This window comes from Bos taurus, chromosome 2 (genome assembly GCF_002263795.3).
Source record: "Bos taurus isolate L1 Dominette 01449 registration number 42190680 breed Hereford chromosome 2, ARS-UCD2.0, whole genome shotgun sequence".
Taxonomy (NCBI): Eukaryota; Metazoa; Chordata; class Mammalia; order Artiodactyla; family Bovidae; genus Bos; species Bos taurus.
Window position 1 is genome coordinate 74,981,766 of NC_037329.1, and position 16,300 is coordinate 74,998,065.

The following is a 16,300-nucleotide window of genomic DNA, read 5'->3' on the forward strand; positions in this document are numbered from 1 at the left end:
TTGCATCAGGTGGCCAAAGTACTAGAATTTCAGTTTCAACATCAGTCCTTCCAATGAATATTCAGGACTGATTTCCTTTAGGATTGACTGGTTTGATCTTCTTGCAGCCCAAGTGATTCTCAAGAGTCTTCTCCAGCACCACAGTTCAAAAGCATTAATTCTTCAGAGCTCAGCTTTCTTTGTAGTCCAACTCTCACATCCATACATGACATTCTTCCAGGTTTTATATTGTTTTGTCTATTTATTGGCTGTGCTATGCAGCATTGTACTCAGTCATATCGGACACCCTGCAATCCCACAGACTATAGCCCTCCAGGCTCCTCTGTCCATGGAATTTTCCAGGCAAGAATACTGGAGCAAGTTGCCATTTCCTACTCCAGGGGATCATCCCAAGCCAAGGATTGAACCCATGTCTCTTGCTTTGGTGGGCAGATTCTTTACCGCTGTGCCAACTGGGAAGCCTCCTGTCCCTTGGCATGAAGGATCTTGTTTCTAGGACAAGGGTGGAACTCATGACCTCAGCAGTAGAAGCATGGAGTCTGAACTGCTGAACTACCAGGGGAGTCCACATGGATAATTTTATACAACATTTTATAAAACAAAGTTTCCCTTGGCCTTTGATTGGAAAGGTCATCTTCATTAGATTTCTTAGGTCAGATTAACAAACAGTATTCTATAAATTGTTGCATGCTTAAAATTGTTTTTCTACAACTTGGATGATTTAAATCTGTGTGTCTGGAGATGACATGTATTTTTAATTAAGTTCATTTTTCATTTATCTTTTCTTTCCCTATTTTATTGTCCCTCCTACAGGCATATCACAACATGGCACAATGCAGAACAGCCAGTTTCTCCTTGAAAAATCATTGAACTAATTACCTTTATTTTATTTTTGTTGTACTGAATCATGTCCTGCGGGATGAATCTCTTATGTTGTTACATAAAAGCTTTTCATTATGCAAGAGTTATGGATGACTAAGATGAGGGTGAGCATTGTACAGCCTGTCTATCATTCTGCCTCTTGTATTTCAGTTTTTGTTTTCCTTCTTCCTCTTCATTTCTCTACATTCTTTTATTTTAAAAATATATATTCCTGGGACTTCCCTGGTGGTCCAGTGGCTAAAAATCCACACTCCCAATTCAGGGACCCCAGGTTTGGTCCTTGGGCAGGGAACTAAAATTCCACATTCAGCAACTAAAAAAGCTTCCATGTGCTGCAAATAAGACCTGGCACAGGCAAATAAATAAATAAAATGAAAATACATATACATTCCTTTTGTTTCATCCTTGCTGTTTCCTCCAAAACTTTTGGATTTAGAAATTTATCTCAACATGGTTCTTTTTGTTTATTTAAATGCTTAAAAGATATTCCTGTTTGATTAATAATTTGAGTTTTCCTATAAATATTTACTACAGAAATCAAGCAAAGGTACAATGTCTCATTAATCAATCAAAGGATTACTTAATTTAAAAAAATGTACAACATTGTAAATCAACTGTATGTCAATAAAAATTTTTTTTAAATAAGTGTTAGAAAAAAGGGATGGTGAAGCCATTCATGTGTTTTCATTTGACACATATATATCCTTCTGAGACCCAACATAGAACATCTTATACTTTGTTGGCACCTATGAAAAAAATTTGTTTAATTTCTTTAGTGCATATGTATACATCCAGTCACAGAAAATTTTGCTGTGATTTCTTAATATGTTCTAGATCCAGGGAATATGGCAGTGAACAAAGAGAAAATTTAATCTCAAAGAAAAGCAACACACATCAAGAAGGGAACCAAGTAAAGTCAATACCGAAAGCAGAGCATTTGAGAGGCACAAACTATGTATTAGGTTCCCCAGAAAACTCCTATTTTTATAAAAAAGGAGCAGAGGAAAAAGCTCAAGAGTAAACTAGGGTCCTTCAGTAAGACCATTTGTAAGGAAAGTAGACACCATGTATTACCACACCTCATATTGGGTGGGATTCATGAAGAATCTTCATATATACTGATTGGATAGTAAAAAATATGTAACAACCTCTCTTTTCACACTGTCATATGTATCAATTGATATATCAGTATACTTTACATGGGCACATTAAATCAATTATATATAATATGCTTTATATGATATACATTACTTATAACATTATATGTTTTTAATGCACATCCATATAATATGTATGTATATAATATATATCAATATGCATTCTTATTTTGAAATAATAACAGCCTTGTAGAAAGTTGCAAATATAATACAGGGACATGTGCCATACCCTTTATCCAAGTTTCCCCAAGTGTTACATCTTGTATAATTATAGTATAATATCAAATCCAAGGATTTGACTTTGATGGATTGTATGTTTCATTGTCTTTTTACTACATGCATGCTGCTGCTGCTGCTAAGTCACTTCAGTCGTGTCCGACTCTGTGCCACCTGATAGATGGTAGCCCACCAGGCTCCCCCGTCCCTGGGATTCTCCAGGCAAGACACTGGAGTGGGTTGCCATTTCCTTCTCCAATGCGTGAAAGTGAAGTCGCTCAGTCATGTCCGACTCTTAGCCACCCCATGGACTGCAGCCTACCAGGCTCCTCCGCCCATGGGATTTTCCAGGCAAGAGTACTGAAGTGGGATAAGTTCATGTAATCACCACCACACTATATCACGATTCAGAACCATTCCATCACCACAAATTTTTCCTCATTATTTTTTTTACTAATTTTTATTAGAGTACAGTTGATCTATAATGCTATGTTAGTTTCAGGTGTACAGCAAAGCGAATCAGTAATATGTATATCTACTCTTTTCTAGATTATTTTCACATTTAGGCCATTACAGAGTATTGAGTATACTTCCCTGTGCTATACAGCAGGCCCTTATTAGTTATCCATTTTGTATATAGCAGTATGTATATGCCAATCCCAATCTCCCAATTCATCCCAACTCCCTTTCCCCAGTTTGGTAACCATAGGATTGTTTTCTACATCTGTGATCCTCTCATGTTACCTTTTTATTCTTATATACACACCTCTCCCCCAACATTTCATAACTCTTGGCAATCACTAATTCCTTTGCCAGCACTATAATTTTTTTTAGAGAATGTTATATAAATATACTTAAGTAATGTGTGGCCATTTTGAGATTGACCTTTTTCACTCAACACAATGCCCTTGAGATCCTTTCAAGTTCGTAATTCAATCAATTTTATTTCTAAGTGAAATTCCAGAGTATCACAGATGTTTAACCATTAATTTATGAGTTGTTTCCAGTTTTGACCACTCCAAATAGGCCTTCTATGAAAAACCATGTGTAGGTTTTTATGTGGACATAAGATTTCATTTTGCTGAGATAATTGTCCAGTGAGTCTGAGTGAATGTTGCTCAGTCATGTCCGACTCATTGCGACCTCATGGACTATAGCCTGCCAGGCACCTCTGTCCATGGAATTCCCCAAGCCAGAATACTGGAATGGGTAGCCATTCTCTTCTCCAGGGATCTTCCCAACCCAGAGATTGAACCAAGGTATCCCACATTGCAGGCATATTCTTTCCCATCTGAGCCACAAGGGAAGCCCAAATAATTGCTGGGTCATTTGTTAAGTGTAAGTTTAACCTCTTTTTTAAGGGACAGTCAAACTATTTTCCAGAATGGTAGTATTATTTCACATTCCCACCAGCAATGTATAAGAGCTCCAGTTTCTCTGTATCCTTGCCAGCATTTGATATTTAGTCACTGTTGCTAACTTTAGCTGTTCTACAAAGTGTGTGATGATATTCCATTGTGGTATAAAATTGCCATTCTCTTTGGCCACCTCATTTGAAGAGGTGACTCATTGGAAAAGACTCTGATGCTGGGAGGGATTGGGGGCAGGAGGAGAAAGGGGACGACAGAGGATGAGATGGCTGGATGGCATCATTGACTCAATGGATGTGAGTCTGAGTGAACTCCGGGAGTTGGTGATGGACAGGGAGGCCTGGCGAGCTGCGATTAATGGGATCGCAAAGAGTCAGACACGACTGAGCGATTGAACTGAACTGAACTGAACTGAATGGCTAGTGATGTTAAACATCTTTTCTTTGCTTATTTACCATCTAAGAATTCTCTTCAATAAAATATCCCTTTACGGCTTTTCCCATTTCCAGTTGGATTAGGTTCTTAATTTTGATAAAGTTAGATTCTATTTTTTAATTAATAGATTATGGTTTTGGTGTCATATCAATGAACTCTTCACCAAGTTCTAAACCTTAAATGGATTAAGTTTTTAATTTTGATAAAATCAGATGTCTATTTTTTCATTAATGGATTGTGGTTTCGATGTCATGTCTAGGAACTCTTCAACAAGCCCTGAGTCCAGAATATTTTCTCTATGTTATCTTATCTCTTAAGTTTTATACTTTTATAGTTTTACACTTAAATCTGTCATTCATTCCATGCTAATTTTTTGCATAAGTTTTGACATTTAAGCTGAGGTATAATTCTTTAGTATGAATATACATTGCTCCAGCACAATTTGTTGAAGTGTTTTTCACCTTTGTCAAAAATCAGTTGGTTGTAAATGTATGGAACTGTTTCTGAATTCTCCATTCTACACAATAGATCTGTCTGTCTATCCCAAGTCCCGTCTTGACTACTGAAGCTATGTAATAAATCTTGAATAACTCTGTTAATCTACTTTACCAGAATGTTGGCTATTATAATTCCTTTGACTTTCCATAGAAATTTTAGAATAAACTGTCCTATTAAAAATTGCTCACATTTTGATAGGATAAACTTGTATAATAATTTTCAAAGAGTTGACATCTTAACTTTGCTAAATCCCTTCAATCCATGGTATGTCTCACCATTTATTTAGGTTCTTTTTGAGGCATAATGTATTTGATGTTTTAGATAGTTTTTTGTTTCCTTCATTCGCATTTTATAGTTTTTAGTTTACCTGCATGTGTTTTGTTAGATTTAAACCTCTGGGTTTCTTTCTTTTTCTTTTGAGTTGTAAATGATATTGCACTTTATTTTTGGATTCTGCAAGTTTACTGCTAGTATATAGAAATGCAATTAATTTTAGGGTGTTGATTTTATATCTTGGGGTCTTGGTGGACTAAATTATTAATACTTGAGGTTTCTTTCTTCAAAATACATTCCTGATCACCAGGGTACAAGACGGCTCAAGGGGCAGTGCTCCCCCTGCACCCTCAGCACTCCTAGGCAAGCATGTGGCCCCAGCCCCCAGCCCCTAGGGCTCAGCCCTGGCACTGGCCCCACGGAACACTGTGAGCCTGCTAGAGACTCCAGAGCTGGGCGTCGCCGAGTCTAGCAGAACATGAGCCCCACTGTTGCTCAGTGCACCGGGCTCTGGAGCTGCCATCCTGGCTCCTGCTGCTGCTGCTGATGCTGCTCTTGCCTGCAGTGAGCGAAGGTCTTGACCACTCTGTTGAATTGGCATTTGCTGTGGAGCCAAGCAGTGATGTTGCAGTCCCTGGGCAGCCTGTTTTAATGCTGGGTTGCAAGGTGGAGGGGACTCCTCCAGTGCTAATCACCTGGAATAAGAATGGGGTGGAGCTGCTGGACAGTCCCCACTCCCCTGTGCTGGCCAATAGGTCCTTGATGATCTGCCACTTCCTGCTGGATGGAGGAGGTAGCCCTTCAGATGAGGGGGACTATACGTAGGTGGCTAAGAACTGGTTTGGGCTGGTGGTCAGTCGGAAGGCTTGAATCCAGGCTGCAACCATGGCAGACTTCCACGTGTATCCCTAGGCCACTGAGGGTGAGGAGGGCAGTGTGTTCCGCTTTCAGTGCCAAATCCATGTGCTCCCCAAACCCTTCATCACTTGGGAGAAGAACAAAGTCCCCAATGACACGGACGAGGAGAGGTACATGCTGCAGCCCAAGAGGGTGCTTCAGATAACCAGCCTTCGATCCAAGGACAGAGGCATCTTCACTGTGACAGGCTTGGGCTCCAGGGCCTGCAAGGAGCCTACAGTCCTTGTAGGGCCTGAGAGCCTCACCCTAACTGTGCACCAGACTGCTGTGCTTGAGTGTGTTACTGCACCCATTGTGTCTTGGAGTCCCCTGCATGAACACCCCATCAGGGTGGAGGGCACCCAGGTGCCAGGCATGGGGAACTTCATCATCTCAGACGTGACTGTCCAGTGCTCAGGCATCTTTATGTCTACACGGCCAAAAGGCCCGGCACCTGGGTGAGGAGAAGGGCCCAGATCCGGCTGGTGGTGCAAGCCCCAGCAGAGTTTGTCCAGCACCCCCAGTCCATCTCCAGGCTGGCTGGGACTACAGCCATGTTCACCTGCCAAGCCCAGGGTGAGCCGCCCCCTCATGTGATGTGGTTGAAGAATGGACAGGTGCTGGAGCCCAGAGGCCCTGATCATTTCTGGAATCGCTCGGAAGATGAGGCTGTTTACCAGTGTGTGGCTGAGAACAGTGCCAGCTTCTCTTAAGCCAGCGTCAAACTGACTCTGCTGTGGGTTGAGGGGCTGCAGGTGGTCTCTTGTTGTCCACTGAGGTCCACGTGTCCTGGACCAAGACCCTGGTGAAGACCAAGGAGATTGTGAGTCTATACATCAGGAAGGCTGCCGACTCCCCAGAGCTGGAGCATCAGGAAGTCATCAGCAAGAGCACCTTCCAGCACCTGGTGAGCCAACTGGAGCCTTCCACTGCCTACAGTTTCTACATCAAAGTCTACACACCTTGGGGCGGGGGGCGGGGAGGCGGGTGCAGTTCAGCCTTCACTCCCACCTTGGCCAGCACTCTAGGTGAACTGCAACTCTCCCCTCAACTGTCAGTGAGGGTCCTGGGCAGCTCCACCCTGTAGCTGCTGTGGGAGCCCTGGCACCCGTTGGCCTAGCAAGAGGGCAGCTTCAAGGTGTTTTTACCACCCAGCAAGCAAGGCCCCCTTCACAGGCCCCATCCTGCTGCCTGGAACTGTCTTCTCTTATAGCCTAAGCCAGCTTGACCCCACTGCAGTGTACGATGTGAAGCTGCTTGCCTACAGCCAGCATGGGGATGGCAATGCCACAGTCTGCTTTTTTGTCTTTGAGGGGAGCATCTAAAAGGGCATCCTTAAGCCCACTATGTGACTGTCGGAAAGAGGGGGCCACCAACTAGACACCCACCATGGGCATTGTCATCAGCATCCACATCGAGGTCACCTGCATCATCTTTTGTGTCCTCTTCCTCTTATTTGGCCAAAGGGGCAGGGTCCTCTTGTGTAAGGGTGTGGAAAACCACCTCTCTCCAACTTAGGGCCCCTGGAGCCAGAGGGACCCTGGTGTCCTAGCCCTGAATGGGGTGGGACAGGGAGAGAGAGGCCAGCTGGGTCAAGGCAGGAAATGTGTGGACATGAAGGAACTGGAACAGCTGTTCCCCCAAGGCCCTCCCCCTGTGTGAGGAGACCCAGCTCTCCATGCTGCTGCTTCTGGGGTTCAGCCTTCTGGAGGAGATGACATTGGAGGCCAAGGCCCACGCTTCCCTGCCACCCTAGGACATAGGCCCTGGCATCCTGAATGGAGGACTGGCTGCCCAACAAGCTCCCTCAGGACAGTAGCCAGTGTCTGGCAGGTTCTGGAGGGAGCAACCCCCCTATTCTCAGGTCAAAGGCAAGATTTCTCCTTTCATGTGGGAATTCACATAGGGGCTTCCCTGCATTTCTGTCCTGACTGACTTTCCGATTGTCAAGACCTACAGTAGCCTCAGCAAGAAACCCCTCCAAGGACCCAGAGGGGTTCCTGCAGGAGCTCCCACCTTGGGCCAAGGCCCCCCTTCACCTCTGCTTGTACTCACATGACTTGGAACTAAACTAATGTTTTCCTTTAAAAAAAAGAACAAACATAAAATCAAAAAAAGAGAGAGAGAGAGGAAGGTGAATTACACAACGCTGGGCCTGAGACCCGGGCACCTCAAACCTCCCAGGCAGTGCCCCTTGGTCCCTGTAGTGTCGTCTCCACACCCCCTTCCTCCTGGGATCCCCTGTCCCCAGGGAAGTGTGGATCTAAGGGAGGGGAGATGGGGCCACCTGGCCCATCTTGGGTTTTGTCACACTCATTTTGACTGAATAAAATCCCTATAGCCAAAGTGAAAAAAAAAAAATAAAAAAAAAACACATTCCTTAGAGGTGTTTATATGTAGACCAAATTCCTTCCTATCTAGGCAGCCACTTATATCAACCTGGCTAGGAAAGACAGAGATGTTCTTTTACTGTTCTGCACGTGGCCTCCACTGATACCATGGAGAAGGTAGCACTGTTCTCAGTAAGCCTTAGTAGAAATTTAACTCTCCATAAGAGCCCCTCTGCCATCCCTCCAAGCAGTCAGGAAAGAGGCTGTTTGTTACTCATGGGTGGGAGAGATCTATAGATTTCCTTTCTGCTGTCAACTTAGTCTGAACAGAGTGGTGAACTTATTAAGACACTCCAAGATCTTTGGTGAGGAAGGTGCTGGCTCCTGACCATGCCTTCTCTGACGTTACCCTGACCAGGAGTTTGGGACACCTTGTGAAATTTTGGTTTTCCACTCAGTTTTTGCTGATGGAATTGAGAGTGGGGTACTTCCTTTTTTTTGTGTGTGTGTGTGCTGTTTTACTGGAGTAGAGTGGTTATTTCCAAGACATTTTTCCTTGCATGTCTATCCTTTCTTGGCCCTTTAACAGAGAAAGCAGGCTTTTCTTGTTTATTTTTTATTTATTTTTCTTAAATCTGTGTCCATTGACATTTCCGGGTGGTTGGCTTCACAGTCTGGTATATACAAGACAGAGAAAACCAAAAGAATTTACTACCTTATATCATCCCTATGTTACCATATTCCTAGACAGGCTATCTACTTTTCTTCACCATTCAGCATCTTTCTATGTTTGTTTTATATATAATAATCAGGATTTTCAGTTGCATTCATCAGGAGAAATATGTCTAATGCAGCTCACCAGAAGTCTGTAACATATTTTTAATCAAACTGTTTATAGAAAGAGAGGCCCACAAAACATTCGCTTGAAACCCTGAATGACTGAGGGGGTGGCCCTGTACAGAAATGTGCAACATCGCTGTTACCTAGCACCCAGATGGGCTGGTAAAAAGCATATTTTTAGCAAAGCATAATGTCACCCCAATTAGAACTGGGGCTGTCTTAGTAAGCACAAAGAGAAAATGAGTATTTAATAGGCAGCCTGCTGTGTCTGCTACAAACTCCTATAGTTTAACAACTTACTTTAAAATCATGAGTCCTATAAGAGGCCCAATGTGCTTTAGGTTGAAATTACATATATATGTATATGTATACACATATGTGTATTTATAATTTATATATACATATTTTAAAAATATATACATATTTGTGACAAAATACACATACATAAAATAGGTTCATGCCATGCTGCCATGCAGAAGAAGTCAAACTAAAATATTGGAAAAGTCCAAGAGACCCAATATATGTCTTAGAGCAGCAAAGATGAAGCAGTGGCCTCAATCCAGAGTCCCGGTGACCTAGTTGGAGAAACGCATGGTTACCTGAGCAAAGTTTATTGAAGTAAAGCCCTTGGATTTTGGAGTCTCAGAAATCCCTACTTCATTCATGTATAGAATAGTCATAAAGGAAGCAGAGAATGTCATTCTGAGCTTAGCAAACTACAGGAAAAATGAAAGGAATGGTAGAAATATTGGAAAATTGTAAGACATTTGATAATAGTTTAGTCTGTATGCAGATCAATGAATATTTCTGACACCTTAAGGAAGTTCTGGAAATTCACCAAGAATTTTGGAAGGATGATAATAATAAATAAAAAATGTAATTAGCTAATGGATCTTAGAAGGAACTCTTTAATTAAATGATACTATTAATTAGGTGCTTAAAATATTAGCCTTTATTGAATTACTACTCTATATACATTTTATTAATACATAAAAATACTTTCCAACATTATATTTCCCCTAACTGTGTTATTAAAATTCTAATAACATAAGACACAATATAAAGTAATGGAAAATATTTTGAAAACTTTAAGTTGAAAAGCAAATCTCTGTTTTGTTACTGTACTCCATCTCTCCTCCAGGACAAATACTGTTTGTGGTTTTTCTCAATGTATCATTACAATAATAATCATATATATGTGCATGAGTGTATTTCATTTTACTCAAATGGCAGCATAATCAGCATACAATCATTTGTATCTCTGCATCTTCATAATGATATACCTTAGAGATTTTTCTTACCCCAACATTGATGAGATCTCATTTTTTAAACATTTTACGTAATCTTTTTTCATATTGATGGAAAACCTCATGTAGATAGTGTGAGATAACATACATAATAAAATGGCCTTTTGCTTCCATCTCCACATTCAGTTGCATTTATTATATTAAAGCTTCTACAATTATTGTGTTGTAATTCAATAACTTGATTACAATGTGGTTACATAGCTTTTCACTAGTATGTTTTTCTACTTGTTTCTTCAGACTTGGTATGTGTTTTCATTATGGTTCATTTCCCTAGTATCTGATACAATACTAGAATATAATAATGACATCAACAGTCATTTACTGAGCATCAAGCACTAGAAGCATGGTGAAGTACTTTGTAAATGCTTGCTTATATAACCTGCCAAATAAATTTAACAAAGAGTAAAGTTATTATTCCATTTTTAGAGATGATGAAACGAGTTGCCAGTCCAGGTTCGATGCATGATACTGGATGCTTGGGGCTGGTGCACTGGGACGACCCAGAGGGAGGGTATGGGGAGGGAGGAGGGAGGAGGGTTCAGGATGGGGAACACAGGTATACCTGTGGCGGATTCATTTCTATATTGGCAAAACTAATACAATATTGTAAAGTTTAAAAATAAAATAAAATTTATCAAAATGAATCCACCACAGGTATACATGTGTTCCCCATCCTGAACCCTCCTCCCTAATACAATTATGTAAAGTTTAAAAATAAAATAAAATTAATTAAAAATAAATAAATAAATAAAATAAAATTTAAAAAAAGAAAACAAGGTTTACAGAGGTCAAACCACTCTGTTATAGATATAGCATTTATGCTTGTTGTACATCTTTCCTTTGAAAGTTTAAATCCTAAACTCTGATCTCTGTAATTTCACTGTATGTATTTTTTTGCATCATTTAAAAAACAAATTAATAAAATATTTAAGAGCCAGAATCAGTTTATGTCAAATCATGAAAACTCCATTTAAGCATGTCCTTTTGTTTTTCACCTGTATTTTTTAGTAAAGATAATTTCTTTAAATAACTATGGGGTACACATCATAGCAGTAAAATTTACTCAGAAAGGTCAAGGAGAAACTTTTTCTATAGATTCACATGATATCCAGTTTATCTGGTTCCTAGCAATTCACACACAAAAAATGTTTTTTCCTCACACAGCACATTTCAATTTAAATACTATGTTTTTCATTAAATTTACATAAAGCTTGTGTATCTTGTTTACTGCATAAATCCAAAGTCTTATATGAAATCAATATGTCATGTGCTCTATTTTACATGTAACATGAGTAGTTTTTCATTTTGACATAAATCTTTTTCTCATGCTGGGAAACATACATGGGATTATGTTTCTTTCAGTCAAGTATACCTTCTTTAGCCTGTGTCTTCTACTAAGCAACTGGATAAGAAGCAAAAAATCAACTACCTGAGGACCCTTACAAGTGATTTATAGATAAAAGTAAAAAAATACGAGAACCAAGCTGTATGTGTGTGGGATTCTCAATTTTTTGTTTCTTTTGCAACTTTGCTTTGAAGGAACTCTCCAGTCATGAGGCTGTGTAGCAGTGAGCATGCTGTCAACTAAATCTCCAATTGAAATCTCATCTTTCTAGCCACAGGAGTAAAGAAAAGGAGACCACATGTTCCAAAGAGGGCAGGGGGTATCCATATTTTATTTTTATCTTTCCTCTTGTGCTATTTCCGATAGTGAAACTCAACTAGGGAGTTCCATGACTTGGGTGATGAGTGCCTGGGTAAATATATAACTATTATTTTTGTAATATTTATGTGTATATTTTTTCAGATGTGCACATGCGCATGTGTGTTTAAGTCTCTTTAGTTGTGCCCAACTCTTTGCAACCCTTTGGACAATAGCCCACAAGTCTCCTCTGTCCATGGGATTCTATAGGCAAGAATACTGGAGTGGATTGCCATGCTTTCGTCTAGGTTATCTTCCTGACCCAAGGACTGAACTTGAGTCTTCTGCGGCTCCTGCACTGCAAGCAGATTCTTTACCACTGAGCCACTGGGGAAGTCTCTAAATATACACCTAAATATTTAGTTTTCAAACTATTATATCTATATATAATATATATAATATAATAAAAAACCTACTATCATGTGGTAATTTTTATTTTTTATTTGTAAATATACACATAAATATTAAAAATAAAAATTACCACACTGTATATAGATATATTTGACAAATATAAAATAAAGGAGAGTGGTAATAATAAGGAGTCTTACATGTTTTTAAGACATCTGAATTTCATGTGAAGTACTAAAATATTAAGAAAATTAGGTTGCAAAAGGTTAGGCATATGTATGTTGTAATCCCTAAAGCAAAGAATGAAGCAATAATACAAAGAAATATCACCAGAAGCTTAGTATGTAAATTAAAATGAAATCCTAAAACTTATTTATATAATGAAAAATAATAAAGTGGGAATAAATGGGCAAAAAAACAGAAAGAAAAAAGAGAAAATGAGTAATAAAATATTAGAGCTAAAGAAACTGATATAAATAACTGCATAGAAAGTAAATGACCTAAAAAGAGATCTAATGACAGATTTTACCTGATTGTGTAAAGAATAAAAAAGACTCAACTATAAGCTGTATAAAAGATACTCAGCTGTAGTATAAAGTCACATATATGCCAAAAGTCTAAGAAAATGTAAAACTACATACCATGCAAACAATAATCAAAAGAAGTCTGGAATAACTATATTAATATGAGAAATGGTAGGCTCCAGAACAATGACTATTACTAAGGATAACAAGAGACATTAAGCAATTGTGAAAAATCAATTCTCCAATAACTGTCATGGTTCCTAAATAACAGAGTTATTTAGGTTCCTTAGTAACAGAGTTTCAAAGTAAATGAAAGAAAAACTGATAGAACTAAAATAAGAAATAAACAATTCTACAATTATAGTTGGAAACATCATCATCTCTTTCCACAATCAATAGAGCAAGTAGATAGAAAAGTAATAAAAGTATAGAAGATTGAATCAAAATGTCAAAAAATGAACTAAATTGTCATTTATACAGCATAACTATGACATAAAAATAGAAATTCTTTTCAAATACACCTGGGACATTCACCAAGATAAATCGTATTCTGGGCCATGAAAACCACTAATGAATCTAAAAGACTAGAAACTATTCAAAGTCTTTTCTTAAACTATAATATATAATAGCATTAATACAAAAGCAATATTTGATAAGCTTAAAATATTTGGGGATTAAATAATTTATGTCTAAATCACTGAAGGGTTAAAAAGGAAGTAACAAAGAAAGTTATAAAATATTTTAAGTTGAATAAAAGTGAAAGCTCTGTATAACAAAAATGTGGAAAATAGCAGAAGCAGTGATTTAAGGGAAATTTATAACATTAATACTTAGTAAAGAAGAACAGTGTTAAATAAATGATCTAAGCTCCCAATTTAAGGAACTAGGAATAGAAGAATAAGCTAAATTTACAAAGAAAAGAGAGTGAATACAAACAGGAAAAAGAAAATATTAAAAGAACAGAAAGGAATAAAATTAAGTGGAGGGGCCCAAGATGGCAGCATAGGAAGATCCTGAACGCATCTCTTCCCATGGACACACCAGATCTACAGCTACATGTGAATTATTCCCCTTTGAAAAAGATCCAAAAAAAATAGATGAACTGCTTCTTCACAAGAAAGGGTTAAAGGACCACATCAAGACAAAGCAAAGACGGTCTCACTGTGAACCTCTGGTGCGGTGACACGCGATATAAAATATGGAGGAATCTTACCAGTCTGGTGCTTCCCCTGGAGGAGTGAGGGGTTGATGCTCTTGGAATCTGTAGTGGAGAAATGAAGCCCCAAAATATCTGCCTTAGGAAACCAACAGAACTAAAATTCAAGGGGCTTCCTTGATGGCTTAGTAGATAAAGAATCTGCCTGCAATGCAGGAGACACAGAAGACGCAGGCTCAATCCTTGGGTTGGGAAGATCCCCTGGAGGAGGAAATGGCAACATACACCAATATTCTTGCCGGGAGAAGCCCATGGACAGAGGAACCTGGCGGGCTATAGTCCACGGGGTCACAAAGACATGACTGAGTGACTAAGCACCCACAGAAATACTTTAAGAAATTAAGACCCTCTTTTTAAAAGGTTCACATGCAGTCCCACTTACTCTGAGATCCAGTGAGAAAATAGTTTGAAAGCTTCTAGACTCTATGTGAAGGAAACTCATCCAAAAATATCTGTTGAATATCAAGGAATAGTTGAAACTCTCCTGGGCGGCAGGGGTACTGGCAGATACCATTATTTCACTCTCCACCTGCCCTACTAGGATAGGTAAGTGAGCTCAGAGGTAACACCATTTCACAGCCTTGCTAAGATATAGAGGGGCAATAGACTGGGATGCTATCCCATTGCCTTACTAAAGCTGGAGAGTACCCACAGATGCAACACCTCCCCAATTCCTTGTTGGAACTGACCGATCATGGCATTTTCCATCTTCTGGCCTAAAATTCACATGTGCATAGGCAAAGCACTAACCCATCAATGCATTACTGAAACTCATAGGTGTACATGGTCAAGACATTTTCCTGCTGCCTTTCTGAAGCTAGTGAATGTGCCTTGTCCCCTATACTCTCCAGCTGTCTAACTAAAACCACTGGACACATACAATCCACATAGAAGATACTTGATTGCCTTACTTGGTGGCCAAGGGGGCTGACATTCTTGAGTTGACCAGACTGTAACAATCAGAAAGACAGTACTTGGCAGGCCTCCATCCAGGGTATCACACACACAACTGACTAAAACATAACTCCTGTTTTCTGGAAAATAAATAAATAAAAAATAAAACAATGAAAGGCCTGTTTATATAGCCTAGAGCTGTAGCCTACGGTATAGGCTTCAGCTTTCCCATACATCCAGAAGCTAAGGAGGCATTCTAGAGAATGTAAGCAGTAAGATATCATCCTTGTGCACCCCTGTGGCCTTACTACAGCTAAAAGAGTTCTCCCAGAAAGGAGCTTATATATATATATATATATATATATATATATATATATATATATATATGTATGTATATATGTTTGGTGTCACAATTTTTTACCAGTGTCATCCAGGAGACACCTCCAGATTTCCTGGACTGAAGGCCACTAAGGATTACAATTGAAACCCCATAGGACTGTGTATATATATGGCTTTCAATAGTCTGAAACTAGTTGCTAAATGTGCATCCTCTTCTTGGTGAACTGACAGGTCTCAGTGCACCCTCAGTAAGAGGGACATATCAGAACTAATAGAGAAGTTTAGATATTCACAAAGGTTTCTACAATCAAACAAGAGCAAAGGCAAGGTTGAACAAGAAATTTTCTCTCTTACACAAAGTCACTCTTTCAAGAATAAGACAGATAGCTATTTTGCCTAATATATAGACACAAAAACAGAGAATCAAGCAAAATAAGGGAAAAGAATAATGTTCTAAAAGAAAAAAATCTCAAAAAAACCTTGATGCAGAGATAAGTAATAAAAAATTGATAAAAAATTAAAAACAGTGGTCACAGGGATGCTCAATAAACTTGGGAGAAGATGACATGAATACAGTGAGAACTTCAACAGAGGACAGAAAACATAAGAGGGTACAAAACAGATGCTGCAGAGCTGGCAAATAACTGAGCTGAAAACTAGAGGGGTTCAAAATCAGGCTGTGTGAAGGAGACGAACAGATCAGTGAGCTGGAAGACTAAACAATGCAGCTAATTTAGAGCAGTAAAAAGAAAGAATAATTTTTTTTAAATACAGATAACTCATGGGACCTATAAGATAGTATGCAGTGGAATAACAGTAGCATTAGATGTGCCCAAAAAGAGAAGAGAGAAGGGGGCAGACAACTTGTTTGAAGACATAATGGTTGAAAACTTTCACAATGAAGGGAAAGAAACAGATACCCAAATAGAGGAAGCACAGAGGGTTTCAAATAAAACTGACACCAAGACACATTATAATTAAAATGTCAAAAGTTAAAGTAAAGAGAGAATCTGAAAAGTAGTAAGAGAAAAGCAGATTGTTACATAAAAGAGAATTATCCATAAGTCTATCA

At 39.1% G+C, this 16,300-nt stretch overlaps 1 pseudogene; it reads left to right on the forward strand.

Moving 5' to 3' along the window:
- The first annotated feature begins 980 nt into the window (after positions 1–980).
- On the forward strand, positions 981–7,547 carry LOC101902632 (immunoglobulin superfamily DCC subclass member 3-like; annotated as a pseudogene).
- The last annotated feature ends 8,753 nt before the right edge of the window (positions 7,548–16,300 follow it).